Below are 14238 nucleotides of genomic sequence, written 5' to 3'. Positions count from 1 at the left end.
AATCAGAAGGAAAGTTGGGGCTCCCGATGCAGATGGGTGTGGCTCATACGCACTGGTGGAAACTGAGATTGCTGGTGCATGTTCGAGGCATGGGTTTTTTGCATTCTATGTATCCTTATGCAGCTGGGTTCCACCTGCATTCAATCTTCTGCTATTACCTAGCATTGCTTGCAATGAAATCACCCATAAACAAATGTGAAATTTGAGTTACGCTCAGATTGCTTCCTACTCTATCAGTCTTGGAACAAACACAAGGTTTAGCAGAATTGAGTACCCTGTGTGGAACACGGTGATGTGTAGGAGATATTCTGCTTGCCTCTATCCTACATAGAGTTAGTACATGTAAAACAGAAGAATCTGGCGTGAGAGTCAACACTGTGGAAGTGTTGGCAGTGACAATGGCAGTAATAATAAGCGATGCCTGGTGATGTTTCTGGGATTCTCTGTGCTTTTCAGTTATGACTGCTATTGTAGCAGTTCTCCCTGCCTCCTTCTAACTAGCCTATTTGTCTACCTTTTGCGGCTCATAGATGAGTTCATTTCTCTTCCTAGAATTGCATCTAAGGTAAGGCCCAGAATGGGAGAGTGCAGACTTGAGATTATGGTTTACCTGTGGCATCTGTTTTACCGACTCGAGCTTTGTAATCTTGTGAGTGAGTTATTACCTATGTTCTCATTCACAGCATTGCTGGGGAAGGAGCTTACATTTTAAGTGAGGTTATTTTTGTGCAGCATTTTTGGATTTTTCTGTTTTATTAGAAAGAAGTTAACAGGACTTTTCTTATTTCCACGTGCTGCAGTGAAGGGTGCTTAAGGGAATACATCTGAAGGGCATTTAAAATTGTTCAGGTTTTCTTTGTTAGTATTCACTTCTGTTTATAACTGTGTTTGTGAGATGAGCTCATCTTTGGAAGGTGGGGTGAGCAGGTGTGATTTCTGAAAACCTTCCCTCCCAAGTCACAGTATAATTAGAAGTCCAGATCCTCCCTCAGTTGCTTTTTATGACTCCCAGAGAAGGACATTTTTACCATGAATGGTTGCCAAGAAGCCTTGCTGATTTCTGCTTTAGTATCTTTAATAAGACAACAGATCAAAATACCATCTAGATTTAGCAAGGGAAAGAAAAGTAGCTAACAGATCTCATCATTTAGATATTCCAGTGAAATCTATATTTTAATTATGCAGAGGGAATCTGAATAGCAATGGGGTGTTTTGATTGTTAATTTCTAATCTGACTTTGAATTTTAACTTTTTTGCCTTTACACAATTTTTAGATCTATTTGGGCTGCCTGACCTTGCTGAGTGATTGCTATTAATTAACAAGACTTTGTGGGAAAAGGGAACTTGCCTTTTGAGCTTTGTACCAAAGACCTGGGAAAAGTAAGTGAATTTCTAACTTGCTTTAAAACATTTTTTTTGTTATACTTTTCTCAGACAGTTAACAGTCGTCCTGTAGCCTTTCTATTTTCTTTCCAGGCTTTGTAAGTTTTATGTAGTCTCATGGAGTTGAAACATGGAAAGGGACTCAGGAAACCTTTTAAGAAAACCTAAAGAGATTTGGATGACTCTCTGCATTGTGCCATTTCTTTTGGGTTTCAGAAACTGAACCCTCAAGGTTGTGATAAAGCCTTTTATTAGATGTGCATTAAATGCATTAAACTTTAAAGATAAGGGAATGTAATGTGGTGTGACAGAAAAGTGAGTCCAGTTTTTTGAGCTTCAGGTGTTTTAGACTTTTATATAGGCTCTTCGGTTCTGAATTTTTAGAATAAGAATGAAATCCATTTGGTTCTTTTCTTGTCTGGAAAGGAAAACAAAATGTAGAGTCACTTGTTCAATAAGTTCTGGATGTAGCTTGGTCATGGAAGATTTGATGCACCTGCCAGTTTTATTATTTATACCTTTTTGAAGTACTTTAAGACACGCTAATTGAGATATGTGTATGAATGGTTTTGCTATATTTTAGAAAAAATTACTTGAGACTGTAAAGTTCAGTTTTATTCTCTGATCTTTTTGAAAAGGTAAAATGGGCCTTGAAGATAATACAGTCAGTGTACTTTGTTGTAGATAGTGCTTGGGAGCATGAATGGACCATAAGAGTGCAAGCAAAGCAACACACACACACACACACACACACACACACACACACACACACCCTCCTTTCTGGCATGTTCCAGGAATAATATGATTGGCAATAGGAACTGTTCATCCATTTAATTACTAGATCGTTTTCTAAAGTAGGTGTATGTACCTTGTGTCTTATAGCTCTTCTACATTTCTGATAGTACAGATGAGCTACTGTAGCTGAAACATGTCTAAAATAAAGCAAGGCATAAAAGAACTTTGCTCTAGAAGTTCTATAGAAGCATTAAATAATAAGGTCAGATTTTATTATGTTTACTATAAATTTACTTATAATTGTGTATTATTTTGTAATAATTACAATAATAAGGTAAGGATCTTTCATTGTGAATCCTATTTGAACTTTAATAAGATATTTGTTCTGAAAAAATATTATGCACACACACACATAGAGTACACACACACACCACGAATATAATTTCTGAGTGCTGTCAAGCCTCTGCTAATATAAGTTCATTGAAGGGAAGGACTTTGAAAATTTTCTCCAAAAACAGTTACTTTGTTACAGTGAAATATTGCAGTAATGAAATACTATTGGCAATGGGATTTTTAAAAACGATAGCAACTTTTATTTAGTTAGATTTTGTGGTCTTGTATTCATGTATTAACCTTCAAATAAAGGAAATCCTGTGTGGTGTAGTTGTTAATCCATCTCGGAAGGATATTTGAAAGAGGATTATGCTGGAAGTCACCAATCTATTCACAGAAATGGGATGAAAAGGAGAAAAGATTAATTCTCTGGGCTTCAGGATCCAGATATTTGCAGTGGTGTTTAGACTGGAAATATAACTTAGCCTCAGAAAGTAAGCTGCTTAAACTGCCTTTCAAATAATTTAGCATCTCTTGAAAATTTAATATAGTCTCTGGGGAAATATTTTTCTTCCATTAGACCAAAATATTCCCTTTGTGACATTGTTGTAAAAGTCATCCTTCCATTTCGTAGAGGCATGGTAACTAGAGGACTTTTGATCACGGTAATAAGCTGAAGACAGACACTGCGTTACCAGAGGGACTGTGGCAAACAGATCTCTGCTCACTAAACCTGATGTCATAGGTGAATATTTATCTGCACCAATGGATGTTCATAATTCACCTTTAAGTTAAAAACTGGAAGAAGAAGGTGGTAGAGCGTAAGTTGCTCCACATAAATCCAGCCCTGAAGAAACAGTTACGTGGGAGTCAACATTAGGGAGGGGCGGGGAGGCCTCTCGGAATTTACTCGTCCTGAGAGAACCTGCTGACAGTGTTTTGTAGGCTCTCGGGGGTGCTTAACGTGTATTGGGGACTGATTTCTCTCCGAGGAGGCAAGCTCACGGTTTTCGGGAAAATTCAGAAACGCAGATAACCTCCACACTTCTTTTTAACTCCCTTCTGTCCTCCACTTTTATTTTTTTCTTAATCACGAGTATGTTTTCAAAATCTTTCCTCTTTCAAACATTGTGTTTAATTCTTTGAGGTAGATTTCTGGAAACTTGAGTCGGTAACGTTGACAAAATATAGATGCACTTTTGAAAGATTAGCCATGGATTATTAAGAAGTAAAAAACAGCTTCTATTTTATTATCTTATTTAATACATACATATTTTTATTTAATTCTAAAATTAAATAAATATTATCATATGTAATACATACATATGCTACAAATGGTTTGGTATCCTGGTTTTTCCCCCCCTATTTAACAACAAATAGTGAACTACTATGGTAATACGTAACTTTTTAAATCCTCACCAGGATTTGTTTTTATTGATTTTAGAGAGCGAGGAAGGTGGGAGGAGAGAGAGAGAGAATCATCAATCAGTTGCCTCCCGTACTCACCCTGACCGGGGATCGAACCCACAACCTTTTGGTGTACAGGATGATGCTCCAACCCACTAAGCCACCCAACCAGGGCCCTATGCTAATAAATATTTACCTACAATATTATTTTAGTGAAAGTGAAACTACTGGATCTTAGCTTTTTGTTTAATTTGAAGCTACCCCGGCTTTCAGTTAGAGGGAGTATAAATAGGTGAAGTATATGGTGTAGGTTTTTCATCTGCAAACAGAGAATAGACTAGGACTCCCCTTCTGAGTCTCTCTAGTGTTTACTGTAACCAGACATCGTCTGAATAGGAGGCTTGTGGGACTAAATATGGGTTCAAAATTGTAGGTGTCACTGGCTGACAGGTACTATGTATAAAGCATGTGTCTTCTTTGGTCCCTTTTTTCTGTTACAAGAGTGCAGGTGACATGTTCCTCCTGCTTAGCTGTCTTCAATAATATTTCTGTGCTTTAGGAAGGATTCTGCCTACATATTTCTTCCTCGCAAGAAACTCAGTATCTCAGATAAGGTGATGGGTACAGAAGGAACATTTCATAGACTTTGGAATATAATGTGTTGGAGTAAATTGCAATTCAGACTAATTGGAGATGCAAAATGTTTTAGAGACCTTTGCATGCTTTCTTAAGTTTAAGTTTATTTATTAAGCCAACATTTGTTGAGCAACTACTGTGTGCCAGGCGCCGTGTTAAGAGCTCATTATTCAAAGATTAATGAGATATGCTCTTGCTTTCAAGGAACTTAATTTGAACTTCAAATTCAGAACTCAAATAACATTTATTCAGCATGTACCATGTAGCAGGTAGTGGGCCGGATGTTCTTAGATGAGGTGTTTGGCCACTAAAATTGAGTAATGGTATTTATTGACCCATCCCCTCCAAAGTAAGTTATGAATAGACTTTTCTAATCTTTAAGTTTCTTTCTCCCATTATATTTTATTAAACTTTTGGTATCTGCTACTACTTGTTAAGTTAAATTAGCAAATGAACAAAAAGTTAAAAAAGTAGTAAGCGTTTAATCGATAAATTTAGAGTGATGATTTTAAAAACATGTGTTGCCCGGCTGGGCGTGGCTCAGCGGTTGAGCGTCGACCTAGGATCCAGGCGATCAGGGTTCGATTCCCGGTCAGGGCACATGCCCGGGTTGCGAGCTGCAGCCGATCAATGACTCTCTCATCATTGATGTTTCTATCTCTCTCTCTCCCTCTCCTTTCCTCTCTCTGAAATCAATAAAGATATATTTAAAAAAATAAACAAATAAATAAAAACTAAAAACATGTGTTTGTGTGTGTATACATATTTTTATATATTTAGAAACTTGTATACATATAATGTAGTCATAATTTCTCCTAGTAGAGTAGTTTTTAGTTTACATGATATAATTTAATATATCAAGATTTAATATATCAAGATTTACTTGATTTATTTTTAACTTTTTAAAATATATCAAGATTTAATGGCATCCTGCCCTTAGTGTGGCTTCACTGTCTGAACAGGTACGAAGCCATAGCATTAAATCTCTTGACTTTCACAGTAATTTCTGGGGATTATTGAAGCTCAGGGAGAAAGGAGCTTGCCCACATTCACACAGCTAGAAAATGTTAGAGTTAGGATTCCAATTTCCATGTAACTTCAAAGCTTATGCAGTATCCTCCTGACTCCAGTGAGCAGGTGTGGAAGGTGGACTCACAGATGCTCCGGGCCTGCCAAGGAGGGGGCAGTCATTTCAGCTGAGGGGTCAGGAAAGGTATTTGCTGCACCGAAGATCTGGCAGTGAAGCCAGTCTTGAGGGCTGAGTTAGAAAACAAAGGGGGAGAACAGTAGAGGCTGCAGGAAACACGTGCCAAGGCGTGGAGGAGTGGAAGCTGGCGTGCTCAGAGCGGCTGCGCTTGGGGCGGGCTGGGGAGCAGAGTGGGCTCAGGTTGGTGCCACAGTGAGGAAGCCCCATGTGTGCCATGTTAGGGATCTGGAGTTTCTAAGCGCTGTATCACTAAGAATTTTACAGTAGGAGAAATTTCATAACTAGAGGGGAATTTTACAAAGATCACATGGGCGCGGTCTGCGGTATAGACTGAGGAAGGGAAAACTGGAGACTCAGGGCCGCCCTGTGAGGTGTTCGCACTGTTCACTGCGCAAGGGTATGTGTAACGATGGGTGGTGGGGGCTGGAAACTGTCCAGCACGTTACTCATCCAGCTCTGTGCTCTTGGGATTGGGCTTGCCTAGAGAGGGCCTGCGCCTTTTCAAAACTTCACAATAAGCTGCTCTACTTGCTTTTTAATTGCTTATAAAAATAATAGAGACTAGACAAAGAAATAACCATGCACCCTAAGGCTTGAGTCTGGAGGTGGACTTAGTGGTCTGTTTCCTGGGGTTGGGGGTTATTGAAGCTAAGGGGGAAAGAAACTTGCCCACATTCACACAGCTAGAAAATATTTGAGTTAGGAATCCAATTTCCATCCATCTGACTTCAAAGCTCATGCAGTATCTTCCTGACCCCGGTGAGCTGGTGGGGAAGGTGGACTCACAAATACACCTACTTCATGAACTCTGTGGAGGCAGGTTAGGCTGTGCTCCATGCTCCGTTTGCCCGAGGAGAGTAGGAAGTGATGGCTTTTAAGAAAACGGAAAAATGCCTTTCGAGATCAACATTGCCTCTGGGCTTTGAGAAACTCAGGTTTCTTTCATCTTCCAGAAGAGCAGCACTAGTGAGCTGTGAGAAAGGAAACCAGGCCCTGGGGAAGTTTCCTAGCTTGTCTCTGCTGCTGCTCCTGGAAAAGAGGAAGGGAAGGGCCCCTAAACAGCTCCCATGGCCTGGGTAGGTGGTGAGTTCAGGGGCACTTGAAATAGAGCACCGGGAGCTTCTGATTGCCATGGGCCACTGCTTGACCTGATGGGAACACAAAACAGAATGGGGGTCAGATCGTTGCTCTGCAGCAAAAACGTACGTCTGCCTGTCTGTCACAGAGTTTATTTTCTTTCGTAAATGTGAAGTTGCACACAGACTCATGAGGTTATGCCCTTTTGAGGTTTTATATCTTGGATTATTAGAAGAGCAAGCAAGTCGGATAAAGATACTCCTCAGATCCAGTGTTGTTCTTGCAGTTGTTGACGGCTTAGTTTTGCGCTTTAGAGTAAGGGCAAACTTGGCTTGTGTGTTCTGCACAGTGAAAAGCAGGAGCTGTCAATAAATGTGGAATTTAAAAACCATTTCCAGGGTCACCTTCCCCCACTACGTAACCCCTGCAAAAAAGCTTCAGTCTGCTGCAAGCTGGTAATCTTGTAATACAAGGATACTTTGGTGGGGAAAATAAAATCGGATTGCACACCTTTCCCTTTTACCTGTAAACTAATTGCTGCTTTCCTGCATTTGAAAGCAGATGTTAAACTCTTCCTTTGATGTTCAGCAGCAGACTCCAGTTGTGTGTAATAGCTTTTGGTACATATCTGTTGTTTGAATAAAGATCAGCTTCGGCAAATTAGATTTTGATGGTTACATTTGGATCTGGAGCCACAGAACAGAATAGCAATTTATTCTTTCATTCAACTCATGTTTATGTGGTTCCTGCTTGGCCCCTTACACTGTTTTCAAATCTAGCAAATACCACAAAAACCTTGCAAACTAGCTAGTGCTCTCTCTATTTTATAGATAAGAAAAACAAGGCATAGAGACTGATCAGAAAACTTGCTCCTGGTTACATTGCTATTAAGTGGCCAGGGATTAGATATGGGGTTTTTTTGGCTGACCCCAAAGCTGTTACTACAGTAGGGCTGCCTTTTAAGAGGGGATAATCACTGGAGCAAAGATTTTGAGGGATTGGAATCAAGAAAAAAAGGGGTTAACCGTGAACCCTTCATTCGTTCATTTACTCAGCAGATATTTATTGAGTGCTCATTTTGAGCCAGACACTGCGCAAAGTGCTGCAGATTCAGTGGTGGGCCGGGCACGGTCAGTTCCTCACCAGCTCCCAGGAGGAAACGGGTTGAAGAAAGAGCATTTGCTCTCCCCAAAGCTGCAGGGTCTTGGTTGGGAGAGATTTTATAAAATTTTTTAAGATGTAGAAATTTTGACACCTTAACAAAAGTTTAGTTTATTTATTTTTTTAAATATACCTTTATTGATTTCAGAGAGAGGAAAGGAGAGGGAGAGAGAGACAGAAACATCAGTGACGAGAGAGTCATCCATCAAGCCCACAACCGGGCATGTGCCCTGACCGGGAACCAAACCCTGATCGCCTGGATCCCAGGTCGACGCTCAACCGCTGAGCCACGCCTGGCTGGGCTAGTTTATTATTCTTTTACATCAGTATATGTGCTAAATTATCTACAACTAACAGAGGGGTGACTTCACTAGAATACTCTGCAGTTGTGTCCCTTGCTTGGGTTGCTTAGAACAGGCAGAAATGGAAGATGGAGTGAAACTCTGTTGAGTTATAAATGAAGTGTTGCAAACACAAATTGGAAAATTACCTGGCAATAACAGGGCTGTATCTGTTTCAGCTTTGGATTCCCATTTCATATAGGAGGTACTTAGCACGGTGCCCGGTATGTAGCAAGTGCCAGTATGTCTGGTTGATTGGCTCAGTGATGGGAAATCAAATAAGGGAAAGGAAGCTCACAGGGAGGGGATAAGCTAGGCAATATCAAGGAGGAGTGTGAGGTTGGCAATAAAATAAACCAATAAATAAGCAAGGAGAACACAGGACCTATTGTGGACTTAACTCACATGTGCAAACTGTTTTAATAGGCCAGGCGGGGAGGAGCTGTGTTTAGGGAAGCTGGACATGTCATTGAGTTCGGGTGCCTGAGAGACCGCAGCCTCCCTTTGATCTAATTAGATTCTTCTTCCTTCCTGCTCACACGTGAACCCTGTATACCCTCTTTCCAGCCATCGTCTTTACTTCATTTTTTGAGATTTTTTGGCATTTAAGTACAATATTCGGTAAGGTGACCAGACATGTCGGTTTGCTGGGACAATCCTGACTATGCCTGTTTTCTGTTATTATTTTTCATAATGTTCCCTTTCAATGTCATGTATCCTGATTTGGACAATAAATTAAATGGCCACCCTACTAAGAAGGGAATTGGTGGCATTCTTTGTCTTTAAAGAAAACCTTTTTGGCATTCATACTACTTCAAGGAATTAACTTAATGGGAATGTAGTACCAGTAAAATTACATATTAGGCTAGTGTCTGATTTCTTATAATAACTAGAAAGAAGAGAAAATGAGTGGTAGGTGAAAAGACTCAGATGTAGAGTGAAATAAGTTGATTTCAACAAAATGAACTTTAATTACAACTAATGGTTGGCATAGCCATATGAGAAAGGGCATTTGAAGGTTATCACAATGATGGGTAGCATTGAGGGAATCTGGCATTCTTTGAGAAAATCTTGGCATCATCACTAGGTTTGTTGTAGAGTTTCAGTGTTTCCACAGCAATGGTAATTGAATTCAGATGCATTTTCATTTGTTCTCTAGGTAGAAAGTAAAAGAATTTTTTAGAACAGAGGATTTGTCAGAGATTTAAAGAAATGGCTGGATGGAAAATGGTTATATTCAGATTTCCCCCACTAAGCCCCTGCCCTAAAATCTTCTGTTAAATTGTGTCTTTTGTTGAAATATTTAAATCAAATGAGCCATTCACATGGGGAATTCAAGGGTATTAATAGAATGTATGTTGGGATTTTTCTCTTAATAAATAGGGTTAAATTGGTTTTTATAGTTTATATATGTGAATTTAAAGAAACAAACTAGTGTTTTGTCATAGAGATATATGTAAAAGCTTTAGGTATTCAGGTAATGCTTGACAGTAATTGCAGTATATAGGATTAAAATCATGCTTATGACTAATCTTTCCATATTAATATTTTATGAGATAGTGATGCATTTATCTTCCAGCCCCATTGTTTCTTGTTCCCTGCAGTGTTATCTTTCATAGGAGGGTAGATTTCTAGAGTAGAGGGACTGTTTCTATACAGTCCTAAAATTCCATTTGTTTTGGAATTAAATTTGGACTTTGCCACCGGCTATCTGTGGGTTAAGTTCTTTCCCTGAGCCTTAGCTTTCTAGCCTATAAAATGGGAGTAATAATATCTGTTGCTTAGAGTTTATTGATCTAATGTTTATTCATTCCTGAATCTGGGATAAACACTAAGCATGTAACACAAAGTTTAGTGTTTTCCCAGTCTTAGGAATCATTAGCAGTTACTGAGGATAGAGAGGCATGAATTATTGTTGGAAGGATGAGATTCAAAATAGGTAACAACCAGTTTCTGGCTGTAAACATTCTGGATGGTCATCATGGTTCTCACTCACTGAATATCAATCTGCATTGTCAGTATCAACAAATCTGTGCTTGACCTGTGATGATTTGTAAGGAAACCCACTGTGTTTCCTAGTTGTAAACTAATGCTTTCTCCTCTGAGATGATCAGGAAAGGACACCACCTTCGTATGATGGAGTGAGCCTAGGCTTCATGCCTGGATTCCTGTCTCAAAGTTTCCACTTTTCTTTGGGGACCTTGCTAATCATTGCTGCCAGCAGTGTGATGGTGCTTTGGGAGCTCTGCTTTCCCATTTTCTACTCCATCAGTAATCTGGAAACATGTCCTTAGTTCCCTACAGCAGATAAAACTTGAGTTGACTTTTAACAAAACCATGAGTCTCATAAAATTGGTTACTAGATATTCAGGCCTAGACCCCCCAGTGCCCAACCCAGAAGGGACTGTCCCCACATCTAGACATAGAGCCTAAGCATCAAAGAGATGGAAGCCCTGGCAGAAGGAGGATTTCCCTTTTCCTCTGCCAAGTCTTTCCTTGCTAGTTCTCATTTCTTATCTCAGGCTTTGCCTCTTCCCAGGATAATTAACATTGGGAACTCCACCTCTCACAGGGCAGACCCTAACCGAGGGGTGGGGTACGTCCCCAAATAATTTTATCAGGCCCTGCCAAGGCAACCACTGGTTCAATAAATTCAGTGAAATGTTTGACCAAATATAACAGGCTAATTTTTAAGCTGATAATTTTGTATGGCCCTCGAATGATGTTATAAATATCCAAATGGCCCTTGGCAGAAAAAAGGTTCCCCTCCCCTGCCAACCCCTTCCACAGGGATGGGACAGCCATAACCACGACTATCAAAAAGTTCAGTATCAGTACAAGAACTTCCATATACTTGCTCCTGGGAGGTTTCTTTCCTAGGGCAGGGGTGAGTTGGTGTAACTATATTGGGCATATATTATAGTTAAGAGTCTTTAAGAAATTGTTTTGTGATCACCTCAGACCTGTTAGATCGCCTGTCATTAAGAAGACAAGAGGTAAAATTGTGTTGGTGAGGATGTGGAGAAAAGGGACCTCTTGTGCACTGTTGGTGGAAATGTAAATTGGAAAACAGTACGCAGGTTCTTCAAAAAATTAAAAATAGTAGTGTACTACTATGTGATCCAGCAGTTCTCCTGTGGGTATATATTCAAAGGAAATGAAACCATTATCTAGAAGAGATATCTGCACTTTCATGTTCATTGAAGCATTATTTTTATAACTGCTAAGACATGGAAGCAACCAAAGTGTCCGTCAACAGCTGAATGGATGAAGGAACTGTGATACATATATACACTGGACTATTACTCACTCAGCATTGTTGATTGGTAGCCTCTAACAATAAGAGGTGTGGACATATTCATGTCACATGATAGGTTTAATCATCTGACAGAAAATGGCCCCTGTTCCTATCCAAGCTCTTTTCCTTCACGTCTGAACCTTCCAAGAGGCCTGTGATCCAGTACTTGTCCAGAGTTCCATGTATCATGTTTCTCCAACATGCTAAGCTCCCTGTTGCCAGTAACTGTGTCACATGCTTCATTCCTGCTCCACACCTACTAGAAACTGCTGTGTTTGTAGTAAGTGTTAAAGCATTGATATTTCATTTGACTCGCTCTCAGTTACCGCTTTTTCAAATAAGAGACAATATTTCACCATTTTATACTTTCCGTAAAACTTCATTGACTATCAGCTTACATTGTGTGATATTGCTGAAATCAATGACATTTTAATTATATTTTGTCATATTTGTGTAGATTATGAAGGTGTTTGAGAAATTATGTAATCCAATAGAGATTGTTATAGTGAAATAAAAAAATCTGCTACTTCTGATGACTGGAAACAGAACTTAAACAGAACAAAATAAAACCCCTCTGTGTGAATTTCTAGCTGCTCCCTTAAGCCATTGCAGAGGGGGGGAAAACAAAGAACTATTTCTATATACCTAAGTACTAATTCAGACTTTGGGTACAATGAGTCTTTTTTGGAAGTAGCTATTGAGGGTTCTACCATTTTGAAATTCATTAGTTAGCTATGAATTTGCCTCTTTTGTACTTGTGCATAAGAAACTTACCCCCCCCTTTTTTTCTTTTTTTTTAGAATAGTTTACTGATTTTTAGAGAGAGGAAGGGAAAGAGAGAGAGAAACTTCGATGTGAGAGCGCATCAGTTGGCTGCCTCCTGCACGCCCCCTCCCGGGGATCGGGCCTGCAACCCAGGCATGTGCCCTGACTGAGAATCGAGCTGGCCACCTCCTGGTGCACGGGACAGCACCTGACCAACTGAGCAGCCCTGGCCGGAGCTGACACTTTTAAATTTCTTAAAAAGATAGTCTTGGAGCCCTGGCTGGCTAGCTCCATTGGTTGCAGGTTTGATTTCCAGTCAGGGCACACGCCCAGGTTGTGGGTGTAGGTTTGATCCTCGATCAGGACGAGTATGGAGGCAGTGGATCGATGTTTCTTGCTTCTCTCACATTGATGCTTCTCTCTCTCTCTTCTCTCTCTAAAAATTCAATGAAAACATATCCTCAGGTGAGGATTTTTTTAAAAAAAAAGCAGTCTTGGAAACAGCTTTTGAGACTGATTTCTTGGGACTCTCTTCCCCACCCCGTCCTCTTTCCTTTTTCAGAATTGTATGTTGTTCCCTACAGAGCTGTGGTGATTATATCGTGTATTGACTTTGATCTACACACCTATTGCTGTTCGGACTCACTGTCCATTGTGATCCCCAAATGAAAGGGGAGTGCAGAATCTGGGGTTGACTGAGATAAATTTATCTCAGCTTTTCAAAACACTGTGTAAACACAGTGTAATTCACTTGGACAAGTGTGGGATGAAACTCTTGTTTTAGCGGCCATTAGATATTTCATGGGAACTGACTGCACAGAATACATGGTAAAGATGGTTTGGCAGTTTGATAGAATTTGAAGTAGCATTTACATCACCAACTGAGATGAAATTAATTTTTGGCCAAGGTGATTAATAATTACCCAAATTCTATGACTAGGGGACTGATCTCTTGGCAGGTCTTTATGAAATAACACCACAGGCCGGGAAATCATACACAGGCATCAGGCTCTGCATTTATTTTGTAAGCCTCTCCCTGGGGTGTGCATAGTCCTGTTCTGTGCAACTAACAAAAACTGTACTTGTACTTTGTCATGCCTTTAACTGTAGCGGTAGTCTGTCCTGAAAGACTTCCTCAGTTTCCAGAAACAGTGGGCACCAGAGAGAGGCTTGCTTTCTTTGCATCCATGTTTCTATTGATGCTATTGCTGCATTTGACTCTTTTATGAAGCCCTTCTGGTCACATCAACAGTTTGTTCTAAGCTATCTATCTTAACTTTCAGCCTCGTCTGCAAAATTTGTGTGGTTAGCCTAAGACGTGTGCAGATAAATTGCCTGGGGCTCAGCCTTCTCAGACTTGGAACTAAATATGCTGCTGTGTGCTGAGCTGATGGATGCAGCTTTTCAGCAATATTGATGTTGCTACAGTTGGATATAAATCTTTGGATGCCTTGGTGTGCATTTTCATATTCATGTGCAGTTCTTGACCACTGGTTTCCAAATGGCTTCATGTCTCAGGAAGCTTTGTTTTAAGTAGAAAGACAAAGAGAATTGTTCTTCCTCACCCACTGCTCTTCTGCCCACTCACAACAATCAAAATCGTGAGCGTAGTCTTTTTGCCAGATGTAAATAGTGGCAACTCCCAGTTCACGAACTGATTACATTCCCATGGCTTATTGTAACGTCAGTTAGAGGCTTTGAACTTGGAATGTGTTTCCTAATGGAAGAAACCAATTCAAAGAATAGATGAGTCTATTGAAACTTCTTTTAACCCATAGCATTCCTGCAGCATTGTTTTCTTTGGACCTAAAAGCCTGGCCTTCCCCCATGTTTCCCTGTGGAGAAATGTTCTTGGTTCTGCTTTTGTATCTTAAGGAACACAGACATTTCATTCT

General features: G+C 40.0%; 1 protein-coding gene across 13 annotated transcripts in view; it reads left to right on the top strand.

Annotated features, from left to right (window-relative positions):
* APBB2 (amyloid beta precursor protein binding family B member 2) overlaps window positions 1-14238 on the top strand; it is a 301427-nt gene that overhangs the window by 88158 nt on the left and 199031 nt on the right. For 11 of the 13 annotated variants that reach the window (XM_081154831.1, XM_081154827.1, XM_081154826.1 and 8 more), the window contains exon 3: window positions 1275-1380. The exons of the other annotated variants lie outside the window; for them this stretch is intronic. The gene's annotated coding sequence lies outside the window, so the exon portion shown is untranslated. The remainder of the gene's footprint in view (window positions 1-1274; window positions 1381-14238) is intronic. 13 annotated transcript variants of the gene reach the window in all.

The sequence above is a fragment of the Miniopterus schreibersii genome, assembly GCF_964146895.1.
Source record: "Miniopterus schreibersii genome assembly, chromosome: 1".
Classification (NCBI taxonomy): domain Eukaryota; kingdom Metazoa; phylum Chordata; class Mammalia; order Chiroptera; family Miniopteridae; genus Miniopterus; species Miniopterus schreibersii.
Note: the sequence above shows the minus strand (reverse complement) of the source record. Positions and strands in the feature narration are given on the sequence as shown.